The following is a 17781-nucleotide window of genomic DNA, read 5'->3' on the forward strand; positions in this document are numbered from 1 at the left end:
AGAATGATGCCTGCAGGTTTAGGTATCATCTTGGTATCATTCTTTTCAGCCAGCGGTCGGCTTTCATGTAAAAGCAATCCTAGCGGCTAATTAGCCTCTAGACTGCCTTTACAAGCCGTGGGAGGGAATGCCCCCCCCCACCGTCTTCCGTGTTTTTCTCTGGCTCTCCTGTCTCAACAGGGAACCTGAGAATGCAGCCGGTGATTCAGCCAGCTGACCATAGAGCTGATCAGAGACCAGAGTGGCTCCAAACATCTCTATGGCCTAAGAAACCGGAAGCTACGAGCATTTTATGACTTAGATTTCGCCGGATGTAAATAGCGCCATTGGGAAATTGGGGAAGCATTTTATCACACCGATCTTGGTGTGGTCAGATGCTTTGAGGGCAGAGGAGAGATCTAGGATCTAATAGACCCCAATTTTTTCAAAAAAGAGTACCTGTCACTACCTATTGCTATTATAGGGGATATTTACATTCCCCGAGATAACAATAAAAATGATTAAAAAAAAAAAAATGAAAGGAACAGTTTAAAAATAAGATAAAAAAGCAAAAAAATAATAAAGAAAAAAAAAAAAAAAAAAAAAAAAAACACCCCTGTCGTCCCTGCTCTTGCGCTAAGGCGAACGCAAGCGGCGGTCTGTCGTCAAATGTAAACAGCAATTGCACCATGCAGGTGAGGTATCACCGCAAAGGTCAGATCGAGGGCAGTCATTTTAGCAGTAGACCTCCTCTGTAAATCTAAAGTGGTAACCTGTAAAGGCTTTTAAAGGCTTTTAAAAATGTATTTATTTTGTTGCCACTGCACGTTTGTGTGCAATTGTAAAGCATGTCATGTTTGGTATCCATGTACTCGGCCTAAGATCATCTTTTTTATTTCATCAAACATTTGGGCAATATAGTGTGTTTTAGTGCATTAAAATTTAAAAAAAGTGTGTTTTTTCCCCAAAAAATGCGTTTGAAAAATCGCTGCGCAAATACTGTGTGAAAAAAAAAAATGAAACACCCACCATTTTAATCTGTAGGGCATTTGCTTTAAAAAAATATATAATGTTTGGGGGTTCAAAGTAATTTTCTTGCAAAAAAAAAAACTTTTTCATGTAATCAAAAAGTGTCAGAAAGGGCTTTGTCTTCAAGTGGTTAGAAGAGTGGGTGATGTGTGACATAAGCTTCTAAATGTTGTGCATAAAATGCCAGGATAGTTCAAAACCCCCCCAAATGACCCCATTTTGGAAAGTAGACACCCCAAGCTATTTGCTGAGAGGCATGTCGAGTCCATGGAATATTTTATATTGCGACACAAGTTGCGGGAAAGAGACAAATTTTTTTTTTTTTTTGCACAAAGTTGTCACTAAATGATATATTGCTCAAACATGCCATGGGAATATGTGAAATTACACCCCAAAATACATTCTGCTGCTTCTCCTGAGTATGGGGATACCACATGTGTGAGACTTTTTGGGAGCCTAGCTGCGCACGGGACCCCGAAAACCAAGCACCGCCTTCAGGCTTTCTAAGGGCGTGAATTTTTGATTTCACTCTTCACTGCCTATCACAGTTTCGGAGGCCATGGAATGCCCAGGTGGCACAAACCCCCCCCCAAATGACCCCATTTTGGAAAGTAGACACCCCAAGCTATTTGCTGAGAGGTATAGTGCGTATTTTGCAGACCTCACTTTTTGTCACAAAGTTTTGAAAATTGAAAAAAGAAAAAAAAAATGTTTTTTCTTGTCTTTCTTCATTTTCAAAAACAAATGAGATCTGCAAAATACTCACCATGCCTCTCAGCAAATAGCTTGGGGTGTCTACTTTCCAAAATGGGGTCATTTGGGGGGGGTTTGTGCCACCTGGGCATTCCATGGCCTCCGAAACGGTGATAGGCAGTGAAGAGTAAAATCAAAAATTCACGCCCTTAAAAACGCTGAAGGCGGTGATTGGTTTTTGGGGCCCCGTACGCGGCTAGGCTCCCAAAAAGTCCCACACATGTGGTATCACCATACTCAGGAGAAGCAGCAGAATGTATTTTGGGGTGCAATTCCACATATGCCCATGGCTTGTGTGAGCAATATATCATTTAGTGACAACTTTGTGCAAAAAAAAAAAAAAAAAAGTGTCACATTCCCGCAACTTGTGTCAAAATATTAAATATTCCATGGACTCAATATGCCTCTCAGCAAATAGCTTGGGGTGTCTACTTTCAAAAATGGGGTCATTTGGGGGGGGGGTTTGTGCCACCTGGGCATTCCATGGCCTCCGAAACTGTGATAGGCAGTGAAGAGTGAAATCAAAAATTTACACCCTTAGAAATCCTGAAGGCGGTGATTGGTTTTCGGGGTCCCGTACGCGGCTAGGCTCCCAAAAAGTCCCACACATGTGGTATCCCCGTACTCAGGAGAAGCAGCTGAATGTATTTTGGGGTGCAATTTCACATAGGCCCATGGCCTGTGTGAGCAATATATTATTTAGTGACAACTTTTTGTAAATATTTTTTTTTTTTTTTTGTCATTATTCAATCACTTGGGACAAAAAAAATAAATATTCAATGGGTTCAACATGCCTCTCAGCAATTTCCTTGGGGTGTCTACTTTCCAAAATTGGGTCATTTGGGGGGGGTTTGTACTGCCCTGCCATTTTAGCACCTCAAGAAATGACATAGGCAGTCATAAACTAAAAGCTGTGTAAATTCCAGAAAATGTACCCTAGTTTGTAGACGCTATAACTTTTGCGCAAACCAATAAATATACGCTTATTGACATTTTTTTACCAAAGACATGTGGCCGAATAAATTTTGGCCTAAATGTATGACTAAAATTGAGTTTATTGGATTTTTTTTATAACAAAAAGTAGAAAATATCATTTTTTTTCAAAGTTTTCGGTCTTTTTCCATTTATAGCGCAAAAAATAAAAACCGCAGAGGTGATCAAATACCATCAAAAGAAAGCTCTATTTGTGGGAAGAAAAGGACGCAAATTTCGTTTGGGTACAGCATTGCATGACCGCGCAATTAGCAGTTAAAGCGACGCAGTGCCAAATTGGAAAAAGACCTCTGGTCCTTAGGCAGCATAATGGTCCGGGGCTTAAGTGGTTAATGTACAGTAGCTTTTTTAATTGATTGTGGATATTTTGGTTTTTGAACTTTGCCACTGATTTCAGCAATTTAACTTATTCCCCTTTTCATGAATCTTCCTAAAGTGTGTATTTGTGCTTGCAAGTTTTTTGCATAATGTCTATCCTATTTATCATTCTTACTGCAGGGGTTCTTAACTGGGGCATCCATGTCACTTTTGTGCATTGAAACCAAATTATGGGGGTATGGCGCTGGACCTTTACATTTTTAAAAAATTGAAACAGGATTCTTTGCATTATTGAAACTAAACTCAAATAGTGGAAATGAAAAACTAATATCATATGAAGTCATAGCTACATAGTCACACAGTTACAAAGTCCATCTAGTTCAACCAATAAAATAAAAAAATCATACAATCCCATATACACAATCCTATACCCGCAGTTGATCCAGAGGATGGCGAAAAACCCCAGCAAAGCATGAAGCAATTTTCTCCAGCAGGGAAAAAAATTCCCCCGAGAGACAATTTTATCAATTTTACATATAAATGTTAGTACCCAGTTATATTATGTACATTTAGGAAAGAAGCCAGGCCTTTTTTAAAGCAATCTACTGAGCTGGCCATAGAGGGAGTCTTTCCCACATTTTCACAGCTCTTACTGCGAAGAAACCTTTCCGTATTTGGAGATTAAATCTCTTTCCCTCTATATGTAAAGAGTACCCCCTTGTCCTCTGTGATGGGCTTAAAGTGAATAACTCAACACCAGGTTCACTATATGGACCCCTTAGGTATTTGTACATGTTGATCATATCCCCCCTTAATCTCCTCTTAATAAATTTAGTTACTCTAATCTTTCCTCATAGCTGAGCTCCTCCATGCCTCTTATCAGTTTGGTTGCCCTTCTCTGCACTTTCCCCAGTTCCAGAAATCCTTTTAGAGAACTGTTCATTTCCAGATGAGGTCTTACTAATGATTTGTACAGGGGCAAAATTATATTTTTCTTTCTGGAGTCCATACCTCTTTTAATATAAGAAAGTACTTTGCTCACTTTGGAAACCACAGCTTGGCATTGCATGCTATTATTAAGCTTATGATCTACCAAAACCCCCAGATCCTTCTCCACTATGGATTCCCCCAGTTGTACCCCCCTAGTATGTATGATGCATGCATTTTCTTGGCCCCCAAGTCCATAACTTTACATTTAGCCACAATAAACCTCATTTGCCACATAGTTGCCCAATTAAGCAATGCATTGAGGTTGGATTGTAAGTTAGAATGCATGTGCCTCCACTGTGGGGACACCTAAATTTTAGTGTTAGGATCACAGATTACAGGGTGCCATGTCGTGGCTCTGTGGCTTACGCATGCATTTGCAAATGCGTGCGGACTGAACCCCTGTTTTTAACGCGTACTGTTAGACAGGTCAATTGGTTGTCTGCGAGCTGGTGGTAAGTAGGCTTGGAATTTTTTCCTGGGCATTCCCCAGGTTTTGTTGTTATCTGTTTGTGGCCTTCCAATGCCTCTTACTGTGATAGCTAGTTATAAGTGAGGGTGGTGGCAAGATTTTTGCAATCACGTGAGTGTGTGTATTGGTCCAGCAACGCACCAGCACCTTTGCAGCCATTGTGCTACCTGCTGGGTGTTTGGTGTGTCCTGTACCTTTAAGAAGGGGTGGGCTCCCTTCAGTCCACCTGCCCTCACTTATCCATTAGAATGCATGTGCCTCCACTGTGGGGTCACCTAAATTTTAGTGTTAGGACCACAGATTACAGGGTGCCGTGACGTGGCTCTGTGGCTTACGCATGCGTTTGCAAATGCGTGCGGACTGAACCCCTGTTTTTAACGCGTACTGTTAGACAGGTCAATTGGTTGTCTGCGAGCTGGTGGTAAGTAGGCTTGGAATTTTTTCCTGGGCATTGCCCAGGTTTTGTTGTTATCTGTTTGTGGCCTTCCAATGCCACTTACTGCGATAGCCAGCTATAAGTGAGGGTGGTGGCAAGATTTTTGCAATCACGTGGGTGTGTGTATTGGTCCAGCAATGCACCAGCACCTTTGCAGCCATTGTGCTACCTGCTGGGTGTTTGGTGTGTCCTGTACCTTTAAGAAGGGATGGGCTCCCTTCAGTCCGCCTGCCCTCACTTATCCATTAGAATGCATGTGCCTCCACTGTGGGGACACCTAAATTTTAGTGTTAGGACCACAGATTACAGGGTGACGTGGCTCTGTGGCTTACGCATGCGTTTGCAAATGCGTGCGGACTGAACCCCTGTTTTTAACGCATACCGTTAGACAGGTCAATTGGTTGTCTGCGAGCTGGTGGTAAGTAGGCTTGGAATTTTTTCCTGGGCATTCCCCAGGTTTTGTTATCTGTTTGTGGCCTTCCAATGCCTCTTACTGCGATAGCCAGCTATAAGTGAGGGTGGTGGCAAGATTTTTGCAATCACGTGAGTGTGTGTATTGGTCCAGCAACGCACCAGCACCTTTGCAGCCATTGTGCTACCTGCTGGGTGTTTGGTGTGTCCTGTACCTTTAAGAAGGGGTGGGCTCCCTTCAGTCCACCTGCCCTCACTTATCCATTAGAATGCATGTGCCTCCACTGTGGGGTCACCTAAATTTTAGTGTTAGGACCACAGATTACAGGGTGCCGTGACGTGGCTCTGTGGCTTACGCATGCGTTTGCAAATGCGTGCGGACTGAACCCCTGTTTTTAACGCGTACTGTTAGACAGGTCAATTGGTTGTCTGCGAGCTGGTGGTAAGTAGGCTTGGAATTTTTTCCTGGGCATTGCCCAGGTTTTGTTGTTATCTGTTTGTGGCCTTCCAATGCCACTTACTGCGATAGCCAGCTATAAGTGAGGGTGGTGGCAAGATTTTTGCAATCACGTGGGTGTGTGTATTGGTCCAGCAATGCACCAGCACCTTTGCAGCCATTGTGCTACCTGCTGGGTGTTTGGTGTGTCCTGTACCTTTAAGAAGGGATGGGCTCCCTTCAGTCCGCCTGCCCTCACTTATCCATTAGAATGCATGTGCCTCCACTGTGGGGACACCTAAATTTTAGTGTTAGGACCACAGATTACAGGGTGACGTGGCTCTGTGGCTTACGCATGCGTTTGCAAATGCGTGCGGACTGAACCCCTGTTTTTAACGCATACTGTTAGACAGGTCAATTGGTTGTCTGCGAGCTGGTGGTAAGTAGGCTTGGAATTTTTTCCTGGGCATTCCCCAGGTTTTGTTATCTGTTTGTGGCCTTCCAATGCCTCTTACTGCGATAGCCAGCTATAAGTGAGGGTGGTGGCAAGATTTTTGCAATCACGTGGGTGTGTGTATTGGTCCAGCAATGCACCAGCACCTTTGCAGCCATTGTGCTACCTGCTGGGTGTTTGGTGTGTCCTGTACCTTTAAGAAGGGGTGGGCTCCCTTCAGTCCACCTGCCCTTACTTATCCATTAGAATGCATGTGCCTCCACTGTGGGGACACCTAAATTTTAGTGTTAGGACCACAGATTACAGGGTGCCGTGACGTGGCTCTGTGGCTTACGCATGCGTTTGCAAATGCATGCGGACTGCATTCCCCAGGTTTTGTTGTTAGTTATTTGGATTGTAAGTTGGAGACATCCTATAAGGGCATTATTCCACTGCATAGCTTGGTGTTATCTGTAAACACTGAAATGGTCCTTTTAATCCCAGACTCTATATCATTTATAAAGATATTAAAAGTAAGGGTCCCAACATTGAGGTACACCGCTAATAACCCTTCACCATTCAGAGTAAGAATCTTAACCACTACTCTCTGAATTCAATCTTTCAGCCAGTTTTCTATTCATTTACAAACTGATCTTTTCAAGCCTGTAGACTTTACCTTACACATTAGCCGTGTGTGGGGAACTGTGTCAAACGCTTTTGGAAAATCCAAATATACTATGTCCACAGCCACCCCTCTATCCAAGGTTTTACCTACCTCCTCATAAAAATAAATCATTGACAACTTCTGTCTGTCATTAATCCATGCTGTTTGTTGCTTAACCACTTCCCGCCCGCCCTATAGCGGATTGACGTCCGGGAAGTGGTTCTGTTATCCTGACTGGACGTCATATGACGTCCAGCAGGATAACATGCCGCAGCGCGCCCCCGGGGGCGCGCATCGCGGCGATCGGTGGAGCGGTGTGTCAGTCTGACACACCGCTACACTGATCTTGATAAAAAGCCTCCGGCGGAGGCTCTTTACCACGTGATCAGCCGTGTCCAATCACAGCTGATCACACTGTCAATAGGAAGAGCCGTTGATCGGCTCTTCCTCACTCGCGTCTGACAGACGCAAGTAGAGGAGAGCCGATCGGCGGCTCTCCTGGCAGGGGGGGTCTGCGCTGATTGTTTATCAGCACAGCCCCCCCGCAGATCACCACACTGGACCACCAGGGATCGCCACTAGGACCACCAGGGAAGGGGCAACATGTAGATGGCCAGGTATGTACCCCATGGCCATCCACATGTGCCCAGTGTGCCAAATCTGTGCCAATCAGTGCCCACAAATGGGCACTGATTGGCACAATTATGTTGCAGTGATGCCCAGCAATGCCACCCTTAGGGGCATCACTGCAAACAAGTAATGCCATCAGTGCCACCCGTCAGTGTCCATTCATGCCACCTGTCAGTGCCCATCCGTGCCCATCAGTGCCCATCTATCAGTGCCCATCCGTGCCCATCTGTGCCAACTATTAGTGCCACCCATAAGTAACCATCAATGCCACCTACGAGTGCCCATCAATGCCACCTATGAGTGCCCATCAGTGCCGCCTATAAGTGCCCATCCGTGCCACCTATGAGTGCCCATCAGTGCCGCATACCAGTGCCACCTATCAGTGCCCATCAGTGCCCATCATCAGTGCCACCTCATTAGTGCCACCTCATCGGTGCCCATCAGTGCCACCGTATCAGTGCCCGTCAGTGCAGCCATATCAGTGCCCGTCATTGAAGAAGAAAACATACTTATTTACAAAAAGTTTTAACAGAAACAAAGAAAAACTTGTTTTTTTTCAAAATTTTCGGTCTTTTTTTATTTGTTGCGCAAAAAATGAAAACCGCAAAGGTGATCAAATACCGCCAAAAGAAAGCTCTATTTGTGGGAACAAAATGATAAAAAATTTGTTTGGGTACAGTGTAGCATGACCGCGCAATTGTCATTCAAATTGGACAGCGCTGAAAGCTGAAAATTGGTCTGGGCGGGAAGGTGTCTAAGTGCCTGGTATTGAAGTGGTTAAAATATTTTTTTCCAGCAAGAACTCATCTATGTAGTTTTTTATTAAACTCTCCAGTATCTTCCCGACTATAGAAGTTAAACTAACAGGTCTATAGTTATTGGTAAAGACTTTGATCCCTTTTTAAATATAGGCACCACATTGGCCCAGCCCCTCCCAGTAATTTATCAATCACGCTGGTACCTAACAGAACTGGTGATGATGATGTTTTTGACAGTATGTTGAAGTGGGTATGGGAACATTTTGGGCAATCTATTGAGGGTATCTGGTCATTAAAAGGTGAATAGTTGTGTTCTAGTGGCTTTACAGTGTGACTGATAGCAGATCAGAAAAGTTTATATGTCACCCTTAATGAGGATCTTAAACAGAATAATTACTATTGGAGTATGGCCCTAATTTGCATACTTCGGAGCTCCAAGCTAATTGAAAAATAAAAAAAAGCATTATCCATTATAAAATATTTTTTATAGCCATTAAAATAAAAGGTGTTTTTTTAATTCAATTTAAAGTTCTGCAAAACAGAAGAAGAACTGGATTGTGCAAATAAAGAGAAATATGAAAAAAAAAAAATCTATTTGAGCCTGCTTAGGTCTAAGATCAGCTTTCAGAAATACACTGATGCAAAACACAAGGACAACGTAACACTGACTCTAGAACAAAAATGTGGATGCCCAACAATGACTTGGTCAAAGTCCTGATCTTAGTCCAATTAAGAATTTTTGGTGCTGCTGTACACAAACTTCAAGCAACTAACCTTAGCATCTTGGAACAGATCTGCCTGAAGGAATGGGTCAGAATCATTCACAAACAGCCTTTAAAGCTGGCACGCAAAAGATATGAAGCTAAAATGAGGATCAAATATGTACACAAAAACAGCATTTTTCCCAAGATTTTTTTTTTTACTAACAAGAGCAATGTTACATTAAAAAACAAACAAAAATTAACCTTGTGTTTCGGTGACTTGAAATGCAAATATCACAAAGAAAATGTGTAAAGGAAATCCTGTGTGTTAGGTATTATTAATATTATCATTTGGTGAACCTGTAAACTGTTCAGAGCATTCTTTTGAAAGGTTCTTTAAATTCTGTACACAAGTCAATGCTTTCTGTAGCTGCTATCTGTGAAGCTGCTATTAGGTATGCTGGTCCATTTCTGTATGCAAAACAAATATGGTTTATGTTTATTTTTAACAAACAGCCTTAAAAAAGTACTCAAAAGTGAGAATATAAAACTTAAACAGATTTTTTTCCAAATACTTTTTTTTTTGCTAAAAAAGCATTGTCATGTGAAAAGAAAAAACAAAGACAAAGACAACAAAAAAAACCCCTTTAACTCAGATGCTTTCTGGATCTGCTAATTAGACCTGTCAAGCTGTTATTATTTATTTGGTGTATTTCTGTATACAAAAAAAATAATGGTTCATGTTGGTTTTTAGATCATCTTTGGTGAACAGTCAACAAAGTATTTCAATGGGATTGGAATCATTGGTGATCATCGTAAAAATATTCAATTTGTTCTGTTTGCACTTCTCTGTTGACCTACTGTACATCTGTATTTTGGATAATTGTAATGTTGTATCGCTCCTTTATTGCTATGCCTAATATAATGTATGCTATGTCTTTGGGTGTGTTAGTGCATAGCTGATCAGATCTTGTTATAGAAGTCAATCATAAATCTATTTTTAGCGCTGTTTTACCGTCGTTTTTGCGGCTGTATTCGGCCGCTAGCGGTGCGGTTTTAACCCCCGCTGGCGGCCGAAATAGGGTTAAACCCGCTCGTACAGCGCGGCTATAGCCGTGGTATTACCACGGTATAGCCGCGCTGTCCCATTGATTTCAATGAGAAGGAGCGGTTTAGGAGCAGTGAACACACCGCTCCTTCACCGCTCCAAAGATGCGGCTCGCAGGACTTTTTTTACCGTCCTGTCAGCGCACCACTTCAGTGTGAAAGCCCTCGGGCTTTCACACTGAACAAACAGTGGAGGCTGTTTAGGGGCGGTTTGCAGGCGGTATTTTTAGCGCAATAACGCCTGCAAACCGCCCCAGTGTGAAAGGGGCCTAAATGATTTAGATCCCCAGTTTCTGCTTCTAAAAAACTAGCTGGGGATGCCCGGTGATGTCATTGATCAAAGATCATTACTATATTTGGTTATAAATTCTTATCTTATTCACACAGGTTCTGCTGGCCAGTAACTCTCTTGATCAAGTAATTAGGTGCCCTACACAGAGTCACACAGAAAATCAATTTTTTTTATACATTCAAGATTCTTATTTTAATTGCAGCCCCGATGAAGGTGGGTTTTTTTCAGACCCCCAAAACACATTATCTTTTCTTTTTTTTCTATATACAAATAAATTTATCTGGACACTTTTATCCTTTGCTCTAGTGCTCAGTCCATTGGGGCATGTTTTTTTTCTGTTTCAATACTAAAGTACTAGTTGTAAATGTGGGAGAACAATCTAATATAAATATTACACAGAAATGTTCACCAGGGCATCTTCCCATATAATCAATAGAATGATTCCTCAAGTGCTGTAAAGAGAATTTGGCACTGATGAAACATATACAACATCTTAAAAATTATGCCTAGGTGACATTAAAAAAAAAAAAATACTACAAAAGAAGAAAACAAGAGTCCCGAATATTTGATTGGTTTATGAATTTCACATTTGTTTCACTGCTTCCTTAGGCTTTCTGGTGCTGGTTTTCCAATCAATAAATAATCAATAAATATAAAGCAAGAAATCAGAATAGGCATATTAAAAAAAACAACACTTACCCCAAAAGATAACATAAAACCTAGGTCCTAAAGAGAAACCAACATGAAGGGAGAGGAATAAGCCGTGCTGACCAGCCCAGCGAAGATCTCTGTAATGCACAGAATAAAGTGGATAACCAACCAGTTACAAACAGCATACAGTAGTAAATACTATGTGGAAGTAAAAAATATAAAACTTATTAAAAAAGAGGAGAGTGAAGTTGGTCTCCCTCACAATAATACTTGAAAAGCCTCCACATAGATCTCTGATTAAAAGGGTACAGATAGATACAGATACAATAGTGGTATAGAAAGAGGGGCATGGTCATGTCTACTCATACCCCATACATGTCCTAAAAGAGATTCAAATATAGAAAAAGTAAAGAGTAAATATATGATAATATGCACACAAGCACCACAAACAGGCACCATAGGGGAAAGGATGGTATATAAAATAATAAATTAGGAAGCAGTTTGGATTGGGACTAAGGATGAGCTGAACCCCCCTCCCCTGTTCAGTTCGCACCAGAACTTGCGAACAGGCAAAACATTTGTGCGAACACGCAAACACCTTTAAAGTCTATAGGACACGAACATGAAAAATCAAAAGTGCTCATTTTAAAGGCTTATATGCATGTTATTGCTATAAAAAGTGTTTTTGGGACCCGAGTCCTGGCCCAGGGGACATGTATCAATGCAAAAAAAAGTTTTAAAAACTGCAGTTTTTCAGGAGCAGTGATTTTAATAATGCTTAAAGTGAAACAATAAAAATTAAATATTCCTTTAAATATCGTGCCTGGGGGTGTCCTTAGTCTACCTGTAAAGTAGTGCATCTTTCCCATGTTTAGAACAGTACCACAGCAAAATGACATTTCTAAAGGAAAAAATTTCATTCAAAACTGCTTGCGACTGTAATGTATTGTTGGATTCCAGCAATATAGATAAAAATCATTGAAAAAAACGGCGTGGGTCCCACCCCCCAGTCCATTAGACGGGTGCATTCATTTTCATCCGAATGCATTTTCGTCTGAATTTTGGGCATTTTTGTTATCGTTTTAACAAGCGATAATGAACGCGCAGAATCTGAAAACCGAAAGATCCGACATAAACAAATGCTTTATTTTCATTGTGACAACAGTTCAATATAGATAGGAGATTGGACATGACACTGACAATAGCGTTCTGTGTCCATTGAACCTGTGGTCGAATGTGGGTAACCTTAGCTCTATTATTTCAAGATTATTCTACATAGAGAGAAAAGATTCGACATAGAGAGAAAAGATTCAAAATTATAGAGACAATAGAAAAAAAGGTCGAGTGTGCATAACCTAACTCTATTAGTCTAAGATTATTCAACATGAAGATTCGACGAAGCAGTCGCCGCGAGTGAACATTTATGGTCAAATGCTCCGCCCATAGGCTATAGAAGAATTCTAATGTTGGTTGACTAGTAATAATAATTAATAAAGGTAATTATTACTAGTGTCATACAACATTAGAATTCTACTAGAGCTTGTAGGCGGAACATTCGACCGGAAATGTACGATTGTGGCGTCGTACAGTTTAGCTGCTCCGTCTAATCTTCTTAGAACATTCAACAGACATTATAAGCCTTCAATGACAGATTCGACCTTAATTATTTTGGATTTTCGGACGAATGTATTTTTTAACAAAACAAAATAAATAAAAACGAATTTCTGGAGTAACTAAATAAATTTATTTTTCAGACGAAAACGAAATTCTGAAACAAAATATTTCAGTGTGCACAATTCTACAGTCCATTACCAGGCCCTTTGGGTCTGGTGTGAATATTAAGGGGAACCCCGCACCAAAATTAAAAAAAAATTACGTGAGGGTCCCCCCAAAATCTATACTAGGCCCTCCAGGTCTGGTATGGATATTAAGGGGAACCCTGCGCCAAAATAAAAAAAAAATGGTGTGGGGTCCCCCCAAAATCCCTAACAGACCCTTATTCAAGCATGCAACCTGCCAGGCTGCAGGAAGAGAGGGGGGGACGAGAGAGCACCCCCTCCTGAACCCTACCAGGCCACATGCCCTCAACATGGGGAGGGCGTTTTGCGGTCCTCTTCCCCACAACCCTTGCCCGGTGGTTGTGGGGGTCTGTGGGTGGGGGACTTATTGGAATCTGGATGCCCCTTTTAACAAGGGGACCCCCATATCCTGTCCCCCCTATGTGAATGGGTATCGGGTACATTGTACCCCTATACATTCACCAAAAAAAGTGTCAAAATGGTAAAAATTACAGTAGACAGTTTGGAACAAGTCCTTTATTAAAAAAAAAGTGTCCTGCGATGTAACTTCATCTTCGATGACAGTGCTGTCGACTCCTCAGCTGATAAAGACACCCGCAAGGCATGGTAAACTGAAAATAATCTTACCATAAGCCTCCTCAGTGACCCTGGGATAAATGAAATGGTCTTTGGTGCCGCCCGAGGTAAAAATAAACTAAAGAGTGCCAAGGATACACAGTCAAAAGGCCCCTGTAAAATGGCACAGCTTCCTTCCTCACACACAGGCACATCTCGTGCTGCTAAGCATCTGCAGTTACCTCAGGATGCCTATGATGACTCTGACTGTTAATACAGCGCCACCTCACAAGAAAAACAGATTCCCTACATCCAAATATTTTGAGACAAATAGAAAAAAAAAATATAGAAAGCCCTAAAGCAGACCACAGACTATATAACTTCTCTACCCCTGTTTTCTTATATAACTGAAAGTCTCACAAACGATATCCGTGAGTTAGGCCAGCGCATTTCTGACCTAGAAATCAGAGTGGATGACATGGAAACGAATGTACTGTCCCATGATAATAAATTAGAAAAACTCTTAAGAAAGAAAACCTTATTCTGTAAACACGCTTAGAGGACTTTGAAAATAGAGCATACGAGCAATACCTGAGACTATTGTTGACCTTCATTCTACTATGACCGCACTTTTCCAGCTTCTAGCTTTAACTAAGGGAAAAGATTCCCTCATCTTTCAAGATCATCCTTATCAGCTTTTTGCTAACCTTTCCCCAATTACTGTGGCTAAATGATGTGCACTGAAATCCTTACTTCATAATCTTTTTTAAAAATTCTTTTTATCATTGAAAATGTTTATTAATTTTTTCAAATAATACAGAGGAAAAAGACAGGTAATAGTAAAATAACAATAAAGACAAGAAGAAGCACATAACCGGCACACATGTGTGTACATACCCGTACTTGCTGGTTAAGTCAACAATTTATGCATACAATTATTTATGCGGTGTTATATTTGGCTGCCCAAATTTCCCACATTTTGTAAAATTTTTCACATTTGAGAGAATTGATTGCTAATAGGTGTTCAACTGTGTAATTTTGTTGAACTCTTCTGGTTACATCAGTAATGTTAATGGTGGGGGTGTTTTTCCAAGTGCAGAGTATTAAGGATCTTGTCACTAGTAGAATATGAGACACCACATGTCATGGTGTATGGAAGGTTCTCTAGGCCAATGTGAAGTATTGCCAGTGTTGGGTTGGGGGGTGTGATTATACCCGTAATGAGATGAGCTGGAATACTTGGTTCCAGAAGCTAGTTAAGCTGGGCCATTCCCAGAACACGTGGAGAAGGTGACCTTTGTGTCCACAATTCTGCCAGCATAGGGGTGAAAATACTTTCGCAATTCTACAGGGGGTGTATTGCCATCTATTGGTTATCTTGAGCATTAGTTCCTGGTGGCTAACACAGTTTGATGCTCTTTGTATAGTTTGGAATGCAAATTCCCATTGTTTGTCTGTAAACTCCCACTTCTAGTGTGCCACTGATTTCTTAAAAATCTTTTTGTTCTGAAGGAGGTTATAGTATATTGTTATGCCCTTGCAATTCAATTGTCCTCGTGTGAGGTGTTGCCATGCCAAGGCTGGAATTTTGCTTATTAGGGTTCAGGTGGGCATGCATAAAGTGAACCACTCACATACAAGTGAAAAGCATGTGGCTTGGCAGGTCGTATTCATTCAGTAGACAATCTGCCGATTTAGGGGTCTTGTTCGTGAATAGGTCTTTTACCGTGCGTATCCCGTGTGTAGGGAATCTTTTCAGGGATATCATGGGTATATTGGCTTCTAGTATACTTAGGGGAAATTGATAGTCTATTGTGTGGCTGTTACTGAGTTGTTGGTTGAGGAGGAATCTCCAGGCCTGCAGGGATATTGTTATAGTAGGGGGAGTGTCTCGAGTATTCCAGGGTTTACAACTGTCGCCCATAAGGAGAGCTGTTAGGTCTGATGTGGGTGCTAGAGTTCTTTCAATATCTACCCAAAGTGGTGTGTCGTTGGTTGAAAACCAGTATTTGAGTTGATTGAGTCTGGTTGCCCACATATAGTCATGTATATCTACTAGTCCCGCCCCCTCTGCTCGTTTATGAGGTATTAGATTACTGTGTGAGCATCTTGCCTTCTTTGTACCCCACAGGAGTTTCCACTGAAGACTAGAGAGAGACTTGAGGTAATACACTGGAATGGGTATTGGGAGTGCCCTGAAAATGTACAAAATTTGTGGTAGAACTATCATTTTAAATGCCGCTAGCTTGCCCAGCCAAGATAATTCACGCTTGGCAATATTTTTAGTTTGGATTTCTAGTTTGGTTAGAAGGGGTTTAAGGTTGGTGTCTGCTAATGATCTTGTGGGGCTAGTCAGGGTAATACCCAAGTACAGAATACCCTTATTATTCCAGCAATATGGAAGGGATTGTTGTAACATGTTACAGACTTTTTTTGGTACCCCCAGATTTAGGATTAGAGATTTGGTGAAGTTCACCTTATAGTATGAGATCTCACCAAAGGTCTTCAGTGTTTCATGTACCATAGGGAGTGAGGTTAGTGGGTTCGTTAATAGTAGTACAACATCATCTGAGAACAGGTTGAAGACATGGGGGGTGGTACCAAATTGGAAACCGGATATACTGACGTGCGTTCTGATGGCCTCCGCCAAGGCTTCAATCATTAGATTGAAGATTGTCGGAGATAACGGGCAGCCCTGGCGGGTTCCATTGGTTATATAAAAAGGTGTAGAGAACATGATTGACGTATATATACCCGTGCAGAGGGGCACGAGTATAAAGCCAGTACTGCATTCAGAATGTGACCACAGAAACCAAACTTGGACAGTGTCATGGACATATACTGCCAATGCACTCTATCAAACGCCTTCTCTGCGTCTATAGAAAGCAGCAGAGAAGGCGTTTTGTTTTTTTCAACATGGTGAGGTATATTTATGATTCTCCTTGTAGCATCTGAGGTTTGTCTCCCCTTCACAAAGCCCATCTGGTCTCGTTGGATAAGAGATAGAATACAATCTGCTAGTCTTTTTGCTATTAGTTTGGCATATACTTTGATATTGGTATTTAAGAGAGAAATAGGTCGAAAGTTGGGTGGTGTATTAGGTTCCTTTCCTGGTTTGGGCAGAGTGACTATATAGGCTTGCAGCATCTCTGGGGGGAATGTCGCTGTGCCTGCGACTGCTTGCATATGTGGTGCAAGGGAGGAACTAAAGGTTTTAAAATATTAATTTGAAAAACCATCAGGTCCAGGCGATTTGCCATTTGGTAACGTTGCTATGATGGCTTAAATTTCTGAGTTGTTGAACGCGGAGTTCAGTGAGAGAATTTGGGTCTCTGAGAGAGAAGGCAGGTTCAGTTTCTGTAGTAAGTCCCGAATGTTTGCTGTTGTAGATTGGGTGGTCAAGGGGTCCCTATGGATGTTATACAGATCACTGTAATAATCGGCGAATTGGTTGGCGATGTCTTGTGTGGGTAATTTGTGTTTGAGGGTGGGGTGTATCAAGTGAGCAATTCTGGTCTTGGTGTGTGCAGCTTTGATTCTATTGGCTAAGTATTTGCCTGCTCTGTTGGCTTTAGCATATTAATTTAGTTTTGGGAGTCATAAGTGGTAGTCATATTGTTGAGATAAGAGCTCTCTCAGATTCTCTCGTAATTGGGAAAGTTTTTGGGCAAGGTGAATTTTTGTTTTGTGTTTCTAATGTGTGTATGTTAGTCAGGATAGAGTTAACATTAGCTGTATGGCGTTTCTTTTCTCTAGCACCGATCTGTATTAGGATACCTCTCATATATGCCTTATGGCCATTCCAGAGAGTGGGGTGGTTCTCTACAGAATCTGCATTATTTAGAAAGAAATTCTGAAGATGTTGGGAGATTATAGTGGAGGTTTGGGGTTCTTGCAGTAACCTGACGTTGCTGTGATAGATGGGTGGGGAAGAGGAGACAACCTGATCATTGATGGCAATAGTAATAGCTGCATGGTCAGACCATGTAATGTCGTCTATCTGTTCAGAAGAAGCCTTTTGCAGTAACCATTTGTCCGTTAGGAATAAATCTATGTGCGAGTATGAACAGTGCCTGTGGGAAAAAAAGGTGTAGTCCTTTTTGTTTGAATGGAGGCATCTCCATACATCAAACAGTTCTGCATTGTGGATTGTTTTGCTCAGGTATGTGGAACTGTTCATTTTGTGAGCGGAGGTGTCCATTCTTGGATCCATAATTAGATTAAAGTCATCACAGATGAGGAAATTGCCATATTGTTGAGATCTGATCTTTTTAAAAAATCTGCTTAGGAAGCAAATTTGGTGTGAGTTTGGGGCATATAGTGATACCAACGTATATGGATTAGAGTTAATATCTCCCTTTAGGATGATGTATCTTC

The sequence above is a fragment of the Aquarana catesbeiana genome, linkage group LG08, assembly GCF_042186555.1.
Source record: "Aquarana catesbeiana isolate 2022-GZ linkage group LG08, ASM4218655v1, whole genome shotgun sequence".
Lineage (NCBI taxonomy): Eukaryota > Metazoa > Chordata > Amphibia > Anura > Ranidae > Aquarana > Aquarana catesbeiana.